General features: G+C 38.4%; 1 non-coding gene across 1 annotated transcript; it reads right to left on the bottom strand.

The window, feature by feature from the left end:
* Positions 1 to 15,725: 15,725 nt before the first annotated feature.
* On the bottom strand, positions 15,726 to 15,832 carry LOC112416916 (small nucleolar RNA R71). Its single transcript, XR_003007427.1, has one exon. It is a non-coding gene; the product is annotated as a small nucleolar RNA R71 (small nucleolar RNA).
* Between the last annotated feature and the right edge of the window lie 433 nt (positions 15,833 to 16,265).

The raw sequence follows: 16,265 nt of genomic DNA on the forward strand, positions 1-16,265 counted from the left end.
AGAAAAGTGGCTCATAGTCCACACTTTTTTTAATGGCCTAACATATACCACTAAGATGTCTGTTGATGCAGCTGCAGGTGGAGCACTAATGAATAAGAACTACACGGAGGCTTATGCTTTGATTGAAGATATGGCTCAGAATCACTACCAATGGACCAACGAGAGAGCCATCACCGCCTCTACACCCTCCAAAAGGGAGGCAGGTATTTACGAGGTCTTTGATTATGATCACCTTGCTGCTAAGGTCGATGCATTAACTCAAAAATTTGAAAAACTCAATGTTAATGCTGTCACACCTTCTCCTACATCTCCTTGTGAAATCTGTGGTATATTTGGTCATATTGGTGTTGATTGTCAGTTAGGTAGTGCTACTAATAGTATTGAGCAATTGAATTATGCTCAATACAACCAAGGAACGAGGCCAAATCAAAACTTTTATAAAAACCCTCAAGGTTCCTATGGATAAGTAGCACCACCTGGCTATACAAACAACCAAAGGGTGGCTCAGAAATCAAGTTTGGAAATTTTGTTGGAAAATTGTATGATGAATCAAAATAAACAACTTCAAGAACTGAAAAACCAAACAGGATTTCTGAACGACTCTCTCTCCAAACTCACTACCAAGGTTGATTCTATCGCCACACACACTAAAAGGCTTGAGACCCAAATTTCCTGGCCAACCCGAAACAAACCCCAAAGCTCATGTCAATGCCATTTCTTGTAGGGGTAGTAGGTTGGAAGAGACCCTTGCTAAAGCCAAAAGTATTAAGGGAGAGAGTGTTAGGCTTTTGGGTAAGAAAGGTGTGATAGAAAGTGAGAAACCACTTGATAAGAACAAAGCCCTTTCCCCATTACGGCTTACTAAGCTTAACTTGGAGGCTCAATTCGATAAGTTCGTCAACACTCTTAAGAAGATCTGCATTAAGATTCCCCTTGCGGAAGCTTTGTCTCGAATGCCCCTATATGCCAAGTTTATAAAAGAAATTTTTCAAAGAAAAAGGGTATAGACCACAAAGAGACAATGGCTTTAACTAGGGAAAGTAGTGCAATCATCAAGAAGCAGCCCCAAAAGCTTAGATATCCAGGTAGTTTTGCCATCCCTTGTGTGATAGGGAAAGAAACCGTAGACAAATCCTTGTGCGACTTAGGAGCCAGTGTTAGTTTGTTGCCTCTATCCCTCTTTAAAAAGATAGGAATAGGAGAGTTGAAACCTACCGAGATGACATTAAAGTTAGCCGATCGTTCCGTTATCCCCATAGTTTGATATGTTGAGGACATCCCTGTTAAGATAGAAGGGATATACATCCCGACTGACTTTGTGGTTGTTGACATCGAGGAAGACCATGATTGCCCTATGATTCTAGGAAGACCCTTCCTCGCCACTGCAGGTGCTATAGTTGATGTTCAGAATGATAGGATAGTTTGTCAAGTGAGTGATGATATGGTAGGATTTGAGTTCGAGAATGTTATGAAAGGTCCCGCCCTTTATTATTGCAATATGATTAAAGAACATGATGTGAAAGAACACTTTTTAGCGTCATCTACACAATACGATCTCTTTGATCCTTTCTAATGGACACTTTCTAACGTCAAGCTAATGACTATAAAGAAGCGCTTCGTGGGAGGCAACCCACTCATTTAACCGCTTTTGTTTGTTTCTTTTTTCTGATATTTTAAGTTGTTTTGTAGGTAATTGTCCGAATATGATTCAAGAAAACAGAAAAATTTTGAAGCACGTCATCCAGAACCTTGGCACGGCCCGTGCTTACACTGGCACGGCCGTGCCCGATCTTGCCAGGCCAAAACCACACCACAATTCCAGAAAGTTGGCACGGCCCGTGCTAAGGGTGGCACGGCCGTGCCCGACCATCAGGTATGATTAACCACATCTTTTGGCCTTCTTCCTCCTTCACTCTCAAACACAAAAATCTCTCATCCTTCCATTTTTCTCTAAAAGCTCCATAACCACAAAACCTCAAACCTCCATATCTCCCTCAAAACTTCACCAATTGACACCATTTATTTACCCCATCAATCACAAACACCATTCCAATCATAACACACCATTCAAAAACAACTTTCATCCATCCAAACCAAATTCACCCAAATTCGTCACCCCAATTAACCTAACCCAAAACCCACAAATTCATCACCAAACTCCACAACCCAACTCTTAAAACTCACCTAACCCTTAACCCCATCACTAAACCGACCTCTACCACCATCACAAAAGGTCAAACCAAGGTTAAGGATAATGGCATCTAGGAAAGGTGGAGCAAGCTCTTCCGGAGGACCACAATCAAAGAAGAAAACGCAAGCCAAGAATCATGGCATAATCTTCAAGGACACAAAGCAAAGGGACAGGTATAAGATTCTTATCTCTAAACCTTTGCACCCTTGTCGATATCCCGATTCTTATACTTTGAGTGTGCTAGGACTAAGGGATAACGTGTTTAGCTTACTAGGAAATTTAGGATGGGTTGATATGCTTAGACCTATGAAAGGTTTTGAAAATTTCACTTATGAATTCTTAAGTTTTATTGAATTTACGAAGGATAAAGTGAACTTTGATAACCTCGACCATAGAGTCTCCTTCCGACTTTTGAATATAGATTACGAGATGTCTCTTGAAAATTTTTGTTTAGAGATGGACTTCGCAAATGCGGGGTTCATCCATGACTCTTGGAATCCAAATCTAAAGTCGGAAGACTATGACCCCGCTCTCTTTTGGAAACGCATTACCGGGTTAAGGCAATATAATCCTCGAAACAATAAGGCTAGTAACATTCACAAGCCAATGCTTAGATACCTCCAAAGAGTCATGGCTTGTACCATTTGGGGTAGAAAAGAGGTAGGAACAACTAGGACGGATGAACTCTTTCTGCTTTGGGCAATGCTTAGTAACAACCCCGCTCATACTTGCTTCTACCTACTTGATTACCTTTCCTCCATAGGTTCTAGACCTGATAATAGAGCTGAGATAGTAGTCGGTGGTATCATCACCTTCATCGCTAGGAAGTTTGGAGTGAGTGAAGCCGAAGGAATAAATCCAATTGAGGGCAACAATAGGCTTAATATTGAAACCCTTGTATCTATGAATTTCATTAAGCTTCATCCACCCATGACTTATGCACTTCAACTTCGTATACCTCTTTTGTTTCTGCTTCCTAACCCATCTCGGACTAACACCGAGGTGGAGGCGAATTTGTTGTATGTTGGTGATGGATTACAGGTACATGAAGAGCATAATCAAGGTGAAGAAGACGGTGCAAATATGCACCATGAAGAGGAGCCCCATGACCATAATGCCAACAATGAAAGATGGGCATGGATGCAAACTGAGGTACAAAGGATAAGCACCGAACAACAAAGGCAAGGTGTTGAATTATCCGGGCTAAGGAATGATGTCCTAAGAGGCAACCGCATATCCGAAGAGAATAACCAAATGCTTCGGAACATGATGGAACACTTCCACCTCCAAGGTCCTCCCTATGGACCTCAATAAAAATGTGAGCTTTCCTCTTCCTCTTTTTCACCTTATCTCTTCAATCTCTATCTCGTTCTTCTCCTTCTTCTCTTTCTTCTATCTTGAATCATTGAGGACAATGCTTCTCGTAATTGTGGGGGGAGCCTAATAAAGTGTCTTTAGTCGTAGTGTTTCCAAACTCCCTTGAACTTTATTCCTTTTGTTTTGTTTTATTGTAAAAGGCATGGTTAAGTAGCTTGTTTTTAATGAAATAAATCATGACATATAATTTTTATTGTCTCCTCTTAGTTGGTCGTTTCTTGTACATGAAAGTGAACTCTTGTATTTTTAGTTTTCTTGATATACCCACATCTTGTTTCAAAATGAATAAATTCTCCAATGAGAAATACACAAGTTGCTTCCCTTGAGTAAATGTATGAGTAAGATATTTTTAGGAACACGTTCTGATTATTAAGGTAAATTAACCCTCAAAAATCCTCAAAGTAAAAGTAGTATAAGTTAGTATAAGGGAGTCTATAAGAAAGCCAAAATCAACCGAAAGTTGACGTTATCTTGAGAAAAACTTTAAAAAGCGTCATTGAATCTAGATTGGGGAAGGGGGTAGGCCCTCCGACTTCCTACGTGAAGATGACGTTCTAAGGGACACCATTGAATCTAGATTGGGGAAGGGGGTAGGCCCTCCGACTTCCTACGTGAAGGTGTTGTTTCCTTAGATAAAGTATGATTGAAAATCCAAAAATGTGTAAATGGCAAAGATCAAAAGATCACAAATACTCCCATCTCTCTTATATGAAATGAAGAAAGGACTTTTCTCGGTTAATTTAGTCTTAAGATTATAACCTGTTTTCTCATAATACCTATCTTATAAAGGAGCAAGAAAAGGGTCGGACTACACACACACACTCATTTGAAACTTGATTGTTGGGTGGAAAAGGGATTACAAAGAATGCTTGAGTTTGTGATTAGTGTACACTTGAAATTAAAGCCTTTGAGGAGATATGTGTTTTAATTAAATTGTCATGAAGTAATCTTGTTTACGCTACCATGTTGATGCCTTTTGCTTGAGGACAAGCAAAGATTCAAGTGTGGGGGAGTTTGATGAGTCATTTATTGCTTATTTTTATATGCTATTTAGTTTAGTTTTAACTAGATTTTATTTTATTTTATATTAGTATTATTTCCTTTTTAAGATAGTTTACTACAAATTGCATTTTATTTTATTTCAGGAATGAATATTGGATGGATTGAGTCTTGGAGCAAAAGAAAGGGACTTGGAGCTAATTTAGTACGAAAATACGAAGATTCAGAGACAAAAATACGTCTCCCCAAAGTCAGAAGCTTGGCACGGCCCGTGCTAGCATTGGCACGGCCGTGCCACCTTCCAGAGTCACTTTTGCTGCTTTTGCTTAGATTTTAAGCTACTCTATTTTAGCCCGCAGTTTCTTGTGGAACATTCCAGTAATGTAATTGCTTAGATTTTAAGTCGAATGTATGCTATAAATAGAGTAGCTATCCGTCACAAATATTCATCTTTTCTTGGAATTCAATAAGTGACAATTGCTTTTCTAATAAAAGTTCTTTTCTTTTCCTTTATTTTCTTGTCATTTACTTTTATGCTTTCTCTCTTCTCCCCCATGTCTACGATGAACATGAGTGAGTAGACTTCTCCTTGTCTTGGGATTGTTGGATAAGTCTAAATGACATAATCCTAATCAAGCCAAGCTCTAAGCCTTAATCTTATGTAACCCTAATTTCTTATCTAAATTCACCGCTTTAACATGGATCAACCATTATCAAACTGTGGAAACGAAAGTAGAGGGTTTGATAATTGTTTATCCATTATCTCAAATATCAATTCATAAAACGAAAGTGGAGCTTTGATATTCGAACAAGTGAATTTAGACAAGGATTGCAAAGGCAGCGAAATAGTCTTTGCAATCTTTGAGACATATAGTTTCGATCTTCAAGGGAACTAATAATGATCAAGTCAGCGAAATAGGCTTGGTTGTTAGAGGAACCAAAATCTAATAGTAATTAAGTGAGCGAAATAGGCTTGGTTGCTAAAGGAACATAAGAGAAACTGTCTTGAGAAATTAGGTCTAACATAAAGTTATAAGCTTATAGTTTGGTTTGTGAAGGACTTGTTATTTAGATGAACCAATGATTCCAAGGCTCCTTTTATTATTATTATTATCTTTCAATCGCTTGAAAACCCCAACTTTCAACTCTTTTTTCCTCTAATCATTATCAAAGGTTAATTGAATTAAACTATTCCCTATCGGAACGATACTCTTTTCATACTACTTCGGTAAGACCGTGCACTTGCGGTTTTATCTCATCACAGCTTCTTCTGCAGTTTTCTTGTTTCTTATCTCCTTTGTGACTAGATCAGTAACAACTTCTATCTGATCTTCTTCTTCCATCACATGATCTGCCACTTTCAGCTTCCTGACTGCTTGCTTTCTTTTCTTTTTAGGAACTGATTGAATAGTTGTGGCTGTGGTTGAGAAGAGCCAACTGTCTTGCCACTTCTAGTTCTCTTATTCACCACATTATCAGCATCAAGGTCCTAAACTTATTCTAGGATGGTTGGCACACTAGAATCAACTGCTTTTTCCTTAGGAGTAACTTGAGCTTTCTTGGCTTCTTGGCCTTCTTCTTCTGAGGTTCAGAAGCTTTCTCATCATCATCAGCTTCTTGAAGATATTCTTTCTTGGTTAACTTCCTTTTCTTCTTGGAAGCAACACGAAGAGCACCACGATACATGTTTTCTGGAACATCTTCCATCTTGATCGTTTCTCCTATTAACTCAAAATGCTTCATGTTGTAGCTTACTCTCACATCCAGAGGGTCTTTCATGCAGATAGGAGGAAAGTCTTCCATCAAGTTTGATGCAACATCAGATTCTTTCAAGTCTGTGTCCAGCTTCTTGTAATCATCTTTGCCAATCAAATTCATATGTCTCAGAGTACTCCCATTGATTACCTTCCCTGTAACTGTACCAAGATCTTTATCAGAGAAGATCTTTGTTTCACTCACTGCTTTCAAAATCCATCCTTGATGAAGGATTTCAGAGATTAGTCTTCCATAGGGAATCCATATTCTATTGATTGTCTGACTATCTCTGAGAGCTTTAATCATACACCTGAAGATGTACTTTGGCATATTTGCTTTCTCCATGGTCATGAAGAAATGCAGAAATACTCTATGATTAATGACGGTTGATCTCCACCACCTCCTTTTGGTAGGAAATTCTCATTTTGTATCTTCAGGAGCATTTTCTTCTCGATGCTCAAATCGCTGTAAACACCTTACTTCTTGCTGTTGAACATTGACATGTTCATTGTTTCATTCTAGGGACAGGTTTTGTTGTTGTTCAATCCACTAACAAACCTTCCTTTAGCTGCTCTCCTGATCACATAAGAAATCACCTCTTCTGAGATGAATACAGAGATTTCCATTATGCTTGACCTTATCTCGAAGCATGTGAAGGGTGCCAAACCCATTTCTTCTCTAGTTTTACCTTCCAGAGTGGGATCAATCAGGATTTTCTCTTGTTATTCCAACTTAGAAGCTTGAAGATCATAGATATGAGCTCTAATAGTACTTTCTAATGTCGCAACCATGCTTAGCTAGAGAAGTGAAGTCTACTGGATTTTCAATCTGAACATGAAGATCCCATTCCTCCAAGGACATTGTTCTTCCCTTTATTTCATAGGCAGAAGTTTATTGTGTAGACGATTCTGGAACTGCTTCTTGTATAGTGGATTCTAGAACTGAACTTGAAGAAGCCAATGATGTTGAAGAAGTTTTAGGGTTCTAAATGAGGAAGTTGCGTTTCACTGCGCATATAATCAGTTGTGAAAAGAAGAAAGTGTGGGTTGTGAAGTGGGTAATGTGTGATTTGTATAAGTGTTTTGAGCAAAAACGTTTGCAATTCAGAAGGGGACAAACAAACAAAACATTAATGACATTAGGGGCGCGAGATAGTACATTCAGAGCTTAAAAGCATCATTGCCCTCTTAAGTCATACACCAATAGCTTCTTATGTTGACGTCATCCTCAGAAGCACATTTTCCTATGAATCTCAGTTAAGAGCTTATGATGGACCATAGCTTCTGAACAGACTTCAGGACCTAACTTCTAGTTCAGGAGCAAACAAATTTAATCAGACACAAAGTGCATGTTCAAATTTTTCTTAATAAAATCAAATCTTTCCATAGTTAAAGGCTTAGTAAAAATATTAGCCCATTGATGTTCAGTATCAATCAATTGTATATCTAAAATTTATTTTTGAACATAGTCTCTAATAAAGTGGTGTTTGATTTCAATATGTTTGGCTCTTGAATGTAGAATAGGATTCTTTGACAAACAAATAACAGCAGTATTATCACCATAAATGGGAATACTGTCAGCATTTATTTGATAGTCTTCCAACTGATGTTTCATCCACAGTAGTTGTGTACAACAACTTGCAGCTGAGATGTATTCTGCTTTTGTTGTAGACATAGCAATAGTTGCTTGTCTTTTGCTAGCCCAGGATATCAGATTCTCTCCCAGGAACTGGCAGTTGCCACTGGTTGATTTTCTTTCAATCCTATCACCAGCATAGTCTGCATCACAAAATCCAACCAACTAATTTTCTAGGGATTTCCTATAGAGGAGTCCAAGATTAGTTGATCCTTTCAGATACCTAAAGACTTTCTTTACAGCAGTTAAATGAGATTCTCTAAGATCTGACTGGAATCTTGCACACAAGCATACACTGAATAAAATATCTGGCCTAGATGCAGTGAGGTATAACAAAGAACCAATCATATCTCTATACAACTTCTGGTCTATCTTTGTTCCAGTATCTTCTTTGCTTAAGGTGCAGGTTGGATGCATTGGAGTGTTCATTACTTTACAATCTTTCAGCTTGAACTTCTTCAGAAGCTCCTTTGTATACTTTGTTTGATGAACATATACTCCATCCTTGGTTTGATTGATTTGAATTCCAAGGAAGAACTTCAATTCTCCCATCATGCTCATTTCAAATTCATCCTGCATTAACTTAGAGAATTCCTTGCAAAGAGATGCATTAGTAGAACCAAATATTATATCATCAACATATATCGGCACTACAAGAATGTCTTTCTCAAGAGTCCTTCTAAATAGTGTTGTGTCAACTTGACCTCTTTTAAAATCATTTTTAATGAAGAAATTACTTAGTCTATCATACCAAGCTCTAGGAGCTTGTTTCAAGCCATATAGTGATTTCTTTAGTTTACAAACATGGTCAGGATGCTTAAGATCCTCAAAACCAAGATGTTGCTTGACAAACACTTCTTCTTCAATGACTCTATTAAGAAAAGCACTCTTGACATCCATTTGATATAATTTTATGCCATGATTAACTACATAGGATAGAAGTAACCTGATTGCTTCCAATCTTGCAACAGGAGCAAATGTTTCAGTGTAGTCAATGCCTTCTTGTTGATTGTAACCTTGTGCAACAAGTCTAGCTTTGTTTCTGACTACTTCACCTTGTTCATTTAACTTGTTTCTGAATACCCATTTTGTTCCAATAATGTTCTTCTGCTAAGGTTTGGGTACCAAATCCCACACATTATTTCTTTGAAATTGATTGAGCTCTTCTTGCATAGCTAATATCCATCCATCATCAGAAAGTGCTTCATCAACTGTGGCAGGTTCAATCACTGATAACATTCCTATCATAGACTCTTCTTGTGTGAAGTATGATCTTGTTCTTCTAGGACTATTTTTGTTTCCAATGATTTGATCCTTAGGATGTGAAGACTTGTGCTTGGATTGAATTGCTTGCTGGGAGCCATCTTGAGTTTCATCAGAAGCATTTTCATCTTGTGCTTCTGAGGTTGGTTCAGCTTCCGGAGTGGGTTGAGCTTCTAGACTATCTTCAGATTCAGCTATCTGATCAGGTTCTGGAATGTCTTCAGTGACCTGTATATATGCAAAACTTTCATCTTTCTCTTGAGTTTCACTTCCAGACTTTTTGTCATCAAATTTAACGTGCATTGATTCTTCAACACAGAGTGTCTCTAAATTATACACTCTGTATGCCTTTGACCTTTCAGAGTAACCTAAAAAGATTCCTCTTTGGGCCTTGTTATTTAGAATGTAACAGGTACATCCAAATTGAAGAAAGTAAGAGATATTGGGTCTTCTTCTTTTAAAGAGTTCATATGTTGTTTTCTCCAAGATAGGTCTGATATAGATTCTATTTTGGACATGACATGTTGTATTCACTGCTTCTGCCTAGAAATCTTTAGCCAAATTGTTTTCATGAATCATGGTTCTAGCCATTTCTTGTAAAGTTCTATTCTTTCTCTCTACAACCCCATTTTATTGTGGAGTTCTAGGAGAAGATAATTCATGGATAATTCCATGTTTTTCACAAAAAAGTTCAAATGGCTCATTTTCAAATTCACCACCATGATCACTTCTGACTTTTAAAATTTTCATTTCTTTTTCAGACTGTATTTGAGTGCAGAAGCTACTGAATACATCATATGCATTATCCTTACTTCTTAGGAATTTTACCCAAGTCCATCTGCTATAATCATCAACAATGACCAATCCATATTTACTTCCATATAAGGGTGCAGTGTTAAATGGTCCAAATAAATCAATATGAAGTAATTTTAAGGGTCTGGAGGTTCAGACAATGTCTTTTGTTTTAAAATATGATTTCACAATCTTCCATTTCTAGCATGCACCACAAAGTGCATCTGAATGATAATCAATGTCAGGTAGGCCTTTGACCAGTTGTAACTTACTAAGCTTAGAGATTAATCTCCAGTTAGCATGTCCCAACCTTCTGTGCCACATCCATTTCTTATCATTCACTGATAGAAGGCAAATTACCATTTGATCAACCAGTTTAGAGAAATTAATTTTATAGACATTCTCTACTCTCTTTCCCTTGAATATTATGGATTTGTCATCCTTTTTTATTACTGTGCAGTTGGTATTTCTAAACATCACATCATAACCATTATCACAAAACTGACTGATACTTAAAAGGTTATGTTCAAGACCATCTACCAACCACACATTATTAATTGAGATAGAGGAGTTACCAATAGTTCTTGTACCAATGATTTTTCCAGGTTGGCTGCCTCCAAACTTCACATTTCCTCCTTCTTTCATTGTAAGGGTGAGGAACATAGACTTCTCTCCTGTCATATTCCTTGAGCAACCGCTGTCTAGGTACCATGATTTTTGCTTTACTTTTGCTCTTAGACATACCTGCAGTATTGACATTTTCAGATTTAGGTACCCATTGTTTTATTGGTCCTTTGAGGTTAGTACTAGAAGTTTTACTCTTCATTTCTTGTACCTTGTGCTGAGAGTTTGATTGCTAACGGTTCGCTTGCGGTTCGCTTAAGCGAACTTCTGATAGAATGGAAATGATTTGAGCGAGCATCTGACAGAATGGGATTAATTTTTCGCTTACGGGTTCGCTCACGGTTCGCTTGAGCGAACTGACAAATCAGAATTCTGGGTAGCTTACTTGAATGCTCGCTTAAGCGACGGGTCGTTCGCTTGAGCGATCATTCATCTAGGCAGTGCAAAAACCTACGGGTTTCAAACCCTTTCTCCCTCCAAAACCCAATTTTAATCCCCTGATCACCCAAAACGTTTTCCAACAATGTTTACAGGTTCAATACACAACTAGGCATCTAAAGGAACACAAAACAGGCATCAACAACAACAATTCAGATCATTCTAGCAATCTTACAAAATCTCTCCAATTTTCCCAACAAACTCTAATCTCCCTCAAATTCTGATCACAGCAACATTATAGATTAAGAAATCATTCTGAACACGAACACTAAGCACAATAAACATAATTCTTACACCATTGCTTTCATGATCATTGAAAGATAGTCTCACCCTTACCTTAATTCAGAAAAACGCACGGCAATCAGATGATCTTGGCTCTACTTGTTCTTCTCTCCTTAGTTCTTGGTTTTTTTCTCCCAAAACTTGTTTCACGTAAAAACGTTTTCTGACTTTCTCTTTTTCTTAACTCCTAAAATAATAACTCCCCTTTATTTCATTAAACTCCCCTTAATTCTATTAATTCTTAATTAACTCCTCACACTCCCAAAATAACTCTATTTCTCATATTATTCTAATTATTTTAAAATAAATCATATAACAAAATAATACACACCACATAAATCACAAATATTATTTAAAATCACATAAAGACTCTAAATAATTTCAAAATAAATAAATAACAACTAGGGCGTTACAATTCTCCCCAACTTAGAGAATTTCGTCCTCGAAATCTTACCTCAATCAAACAACTCTGGATACGACTCCCGCATCTTACTCTCCAGCTCCCAAGTCAAACTCTCACCGGTTACTCCACCCCAAACAACCTTCACTAGAGGTATATCTTTGCCTCTCAACTTCTTCACCTCACGGTCTTCAATCCTCAACTGTAAGGTTGTCTCTAACCTGCACATCATCTCTTGGAATAACATGCGAAGGATCCGCTACATACTTCCGAAGCTGCGACACATGAAACACATCATGCAAATTCGAAAGATGTGGTGGCAAACCAACTCTATATGCCACTGTTCCAACCCTTTCTGAAATCTGATACGGTGAACTTTGGAGTCAACTTCTTCGACTTCAATGCCCGACCTACACCCGTCATAGGAGTAACTCTCAGAAATACATGATCTTCCTCTTGAAACTCAAGGGCCTTCCTACGCTTGTGATGATAACTCTTCTGTCGACTCTGCGACGCTTTCATCTTCTCTCTGATCATCTTGACTTTCTCTGTAGTTTGATGAACCCAACACAAAACTCTCTCCTGACTCAAACCAGCATAAAGGAGTCATGCCCCTCCGACCATACAAAGCTTCGAACGGTGCCATACCAATACTCGAATGGTAACTGTTGTTGTATGTGAACTCTATCAACGGTAGGTGACTATCCCAAGCTCCACCTTGCTCAAGCACACACACTCTCAGTAAATCCTCTAATGATTGGATCGTCCTCTCTGACTGACCATCTGTCTGCGGATGATAAGCCGAACTCAACCTCAACTTCGAACCCAATGCATCTTGTAAGCTCTTCCAGAATCTAGAAGTGAACCTCGGATCCCTATCCGACACAATACTCGACGATACACCATGTAGCTTCACAATATTATGAATATAAATCTCCACCAACTGAGCTACCGGATAACTGATATTGATCGGAATAAAGTGCGCCGACTTTGTCAACCTGTCGACCACAACCCATATAGCATCATGCCCTCTCGGAGTGTTCGGTAAACTCGTTACAAAATCCATAGAAATGCTATCCCACTTCCACTCCGGCACATCCATCGGTGTCAACAACCCTGCAGGCTTCTGATGTTCAACCTTCGACTTCTGACAAGTCAAACATGCATACACAAAATGAGCGACGTCACGCTTCAAACCGGACCACCAAAACAGCTTCTTCAAATCATGATACATTTTCGTAGCTCCCGGATGAATACTTAAGCTACTCTTGTGACTTTCCTCTAAAATTAACTTTTTCAAATCATCATTATCAGGAATACAAATTCTTCCTCTGAACCTCAACACATCCTGATCATCAACCTTAAAGTCACTATCCTTAGTGCCATTACCAGCAACCATTAAATCAACAAACTTCACATCTACTTGTTGTGCTTCTCGGATGCTATTCAAGAAATAACTGTTAATCTTCAGCATCCCCAACTGAACACTTTGAGGTGTCAATTCACAGACAAAGCTCAAGTCTCTAAACTGCTCTAACAAATCAAATTATTTTACCATCAAAGCAGACATATGCAACGTTTTCCTACTCAAGGCATTTGCAACCACGTTGGCTTTACTAGGATGGTAATTCAAACTAAAATCATAATCCTTCAACAGCTCTAACCACCTCCTCTGCCTCATGTTCAATTCCTTCTGATCAAATAAATATTTTAGACTTTTGTGATCACTGAATACTTCAAATCTGGAACCATACAAATAATGCCTCCAAATTTTCAAAACAAAAACCACCGCAGCCAACTCCAAATCATGCGTAGGATAATTCTTTTCATGTATCCTCAACTGTCTAGAAGCATACGCTACCACCTTACCATCTTGCATCAAAACACCACCTAAGCCCAACTTAGACGCATCATAGTAAACAACAAAAGGTTCTTCCGGCTTCGGTAGAATCAAAATAGGAGCAGTCGTCAACCTTTGCTTCAACTCATTGAAAATACTCTCACACTGAGCATCCCACACAAACGACTTACCCTTACAGGTTAACTGAGTCAACGGAAGTGCTAACTTCGAAAATCCCTCAATGAACCTGCGGTAATAACCAGCCAAACCCAAGAAACTTCTGATTTCAGTCACTGACTTCGGGGTCTCTGATGAGTCATTTATATGCTATTTTAATATGCTTTTTAGTTTAGTTTTATTTAGATTTTATATTAGTATTATTTCCTTTTTAGGATAGTTTACTTTAAATTGCAATTTATTATATTTCAGGGAAGAATATTGGATGGATTGAGTCTTGGAGCAAAAGAAAGGGATTTGGAGCAAATTGGACACGAAAATACGAAGATTGGGAAACAAAATATATCTCCCACAAGTCAGAAGCCTGGCACGGCCCGTGCTAGCCTTGGCACGGCCGTTCCACCCTCCAGAGACCTTTTGCTGCTTTTGCTTGGACTCCAAGCTATTCTATTTTGGCGCACAATCTACTGAGGAATATTCTTGGAATATACTTGCTTAGATTTTAAGTCAATTGTGTACTATAAATAGAGTAGCTAGCCATCACAAATATTCATCTTTACTTGGAATACAATAAGTGACAATTGCTTTTCTAAATAAAGTTATTTTCCTTTCCTTTATTTTCCTGTCTTTTACTTTCATGCTTTCTCTCTTCTCCCCCATGTCTACGATGAACATGAGTGAGTAGACTTCTTCTTGTCTTGGGATTGTTGGATAAGTCTAAATGACATAATCCTAATCAAACCAAGCCCTAAGTCTTAATCTTATGTAACCCTAATTTCTTATCTGAATTCACCGTCTTAACATGGATTAACCATTATCAAACTGTGGAAACGAAAGTGGAGGGTTTGATAATTGTTCGTCCATTATTCCAAATATCAATTCATAAAACGAAAGTGGAGCTTTGATATTCGAACAAGTGAATTCAGACAGGGATTGCAAAGTCAGCGAAATAGGCTTTGCAATCTTTGAGACATATAGTTTCGATCTTCAAGGGAACTAATAACAATCAAGTCAGCGAAATAGGCTTGGTTGTTAGAGGAACCAAAATCCAATAGTAATCAAGTCAGCGAAATAGGCTTGGTTGCTAGAGGAACTTAAGAGAAACTGTCTTGAGAAATTAGGTCTAACATAACATTATAAGCTTATGGTTTTGGTTTGAGAAGGACTTGTTATTTAGATGAAACCAACGATCCCAAGGCTCTTTTATTATATTGCTTTTTAACCGTTTAAAAACCCCCAACTTACAATTCTCTTCTCTCTTCTAAACATCTCTAAAGGTTAATTAAATTGAACTACTCCCTGTCGGAACGATACTCTTTTATACTACTTCGGTAAGACCGTGCACTTGCGGTTTTATCTCATCAAGCTTTTGGCGCCGCTGCCGGGGAGTAAACTAATTTGATTAACTATTTCCTTGTGATTAGAAGTCTTTTCTCTTCCTCTTTTCTTCTACTTCTTTCTTTTGTTTTACCACTAACTTCTTGGGTTCTCGGTTTCTTATGCGAAGAAGTAAAAGTCTCGGAGAATTTATTCCTGAGATCGAAAGATTTTTGCATAAGAAAAAGAGAGAGGCACAAAATAATACTGCTATGGCTGAACGCACTCTCAAAGAGTATGCTACTCCTTCAACGGAAGAGCCACAAGCTATTATCGTGTACCCAACGGTTGCGGGTAATAACTTCGAGATCAAGCCTGCACTACTCAATTTAGTGCAGCAAAACCAGTTTTCTGGATCACCCACTGAGGATACAAATCTCCATATTTCTTCCTTCCTTAGACTCAGTGGCACCATAAAAGAGAACCAAGAAGCCGTAAGACTTCATCTCTTTCCCTTTTCCTTAAGGGATAGAGCTAGCGCTTGGTTCCATTCCCTAGAAGTCGGTTCCATTACTTCATGGGATGATATGAGGCGAGCATTCCTCGCCCGATTTTTCCCCCCATCTAAAACAGCTAAGCTTAGAGACCAAATTACGCGTTTCAATCAAAAAGATGGGGAGTCTCTCTATGAGGCGTGGGAGCGTTTCAAGGAAATGCTTAGACTTTGTCCCCACCATGGCCTAGAGAAGTGGCTTATAGTCCACACGTTTTATAATGGCTTGTCATATACCACTAAAATGTCCGTTGATGCAGCTGCAGGTGGAGCTCTAATGAACAAAAACTACACGGAGGCTTATGCTTTGATTGAGGACATGGCTCAAAATCACTATCAATGGACCAACGAAAGAGCCGTCACCACTCCTACTCCCTCTAAGAAAGAGGCAGGTATACACGAAGTCTCTGAATATAACCACCTTGCTGCTAAGGTTGAGGCATTAACACAAAAAATTGAAAAACTTAATGTTAATGCTGCCCAACCTTCCCCTGCATCCCCTACTTGTGAAGTCTGTGGTATAACTGGTCATACAGGTGTTGATTGTCAGTTAGGTAGTGCTGCCAATATTGAGCAACTGAATTACGCTCAATACAACCAAGGAATGAGGCCAAATCAAAAT

Source organism: Medicago truncatula, chromosome 7 (assembly GCF_003473485.1).
Source record: "Medicago truncatula cultivar Jemalong A17 chromosome 7, MtrunA17r5.0-ANR, whole genome shotgun sequence".
NCBI classification, from domain to species: domain Eukaryota; kingdom Viridiplantae; phylum Streptophyta; class Magnoliopsida; order Fabales; family Fabaceae; genus Medicago; species Medicago truncatula.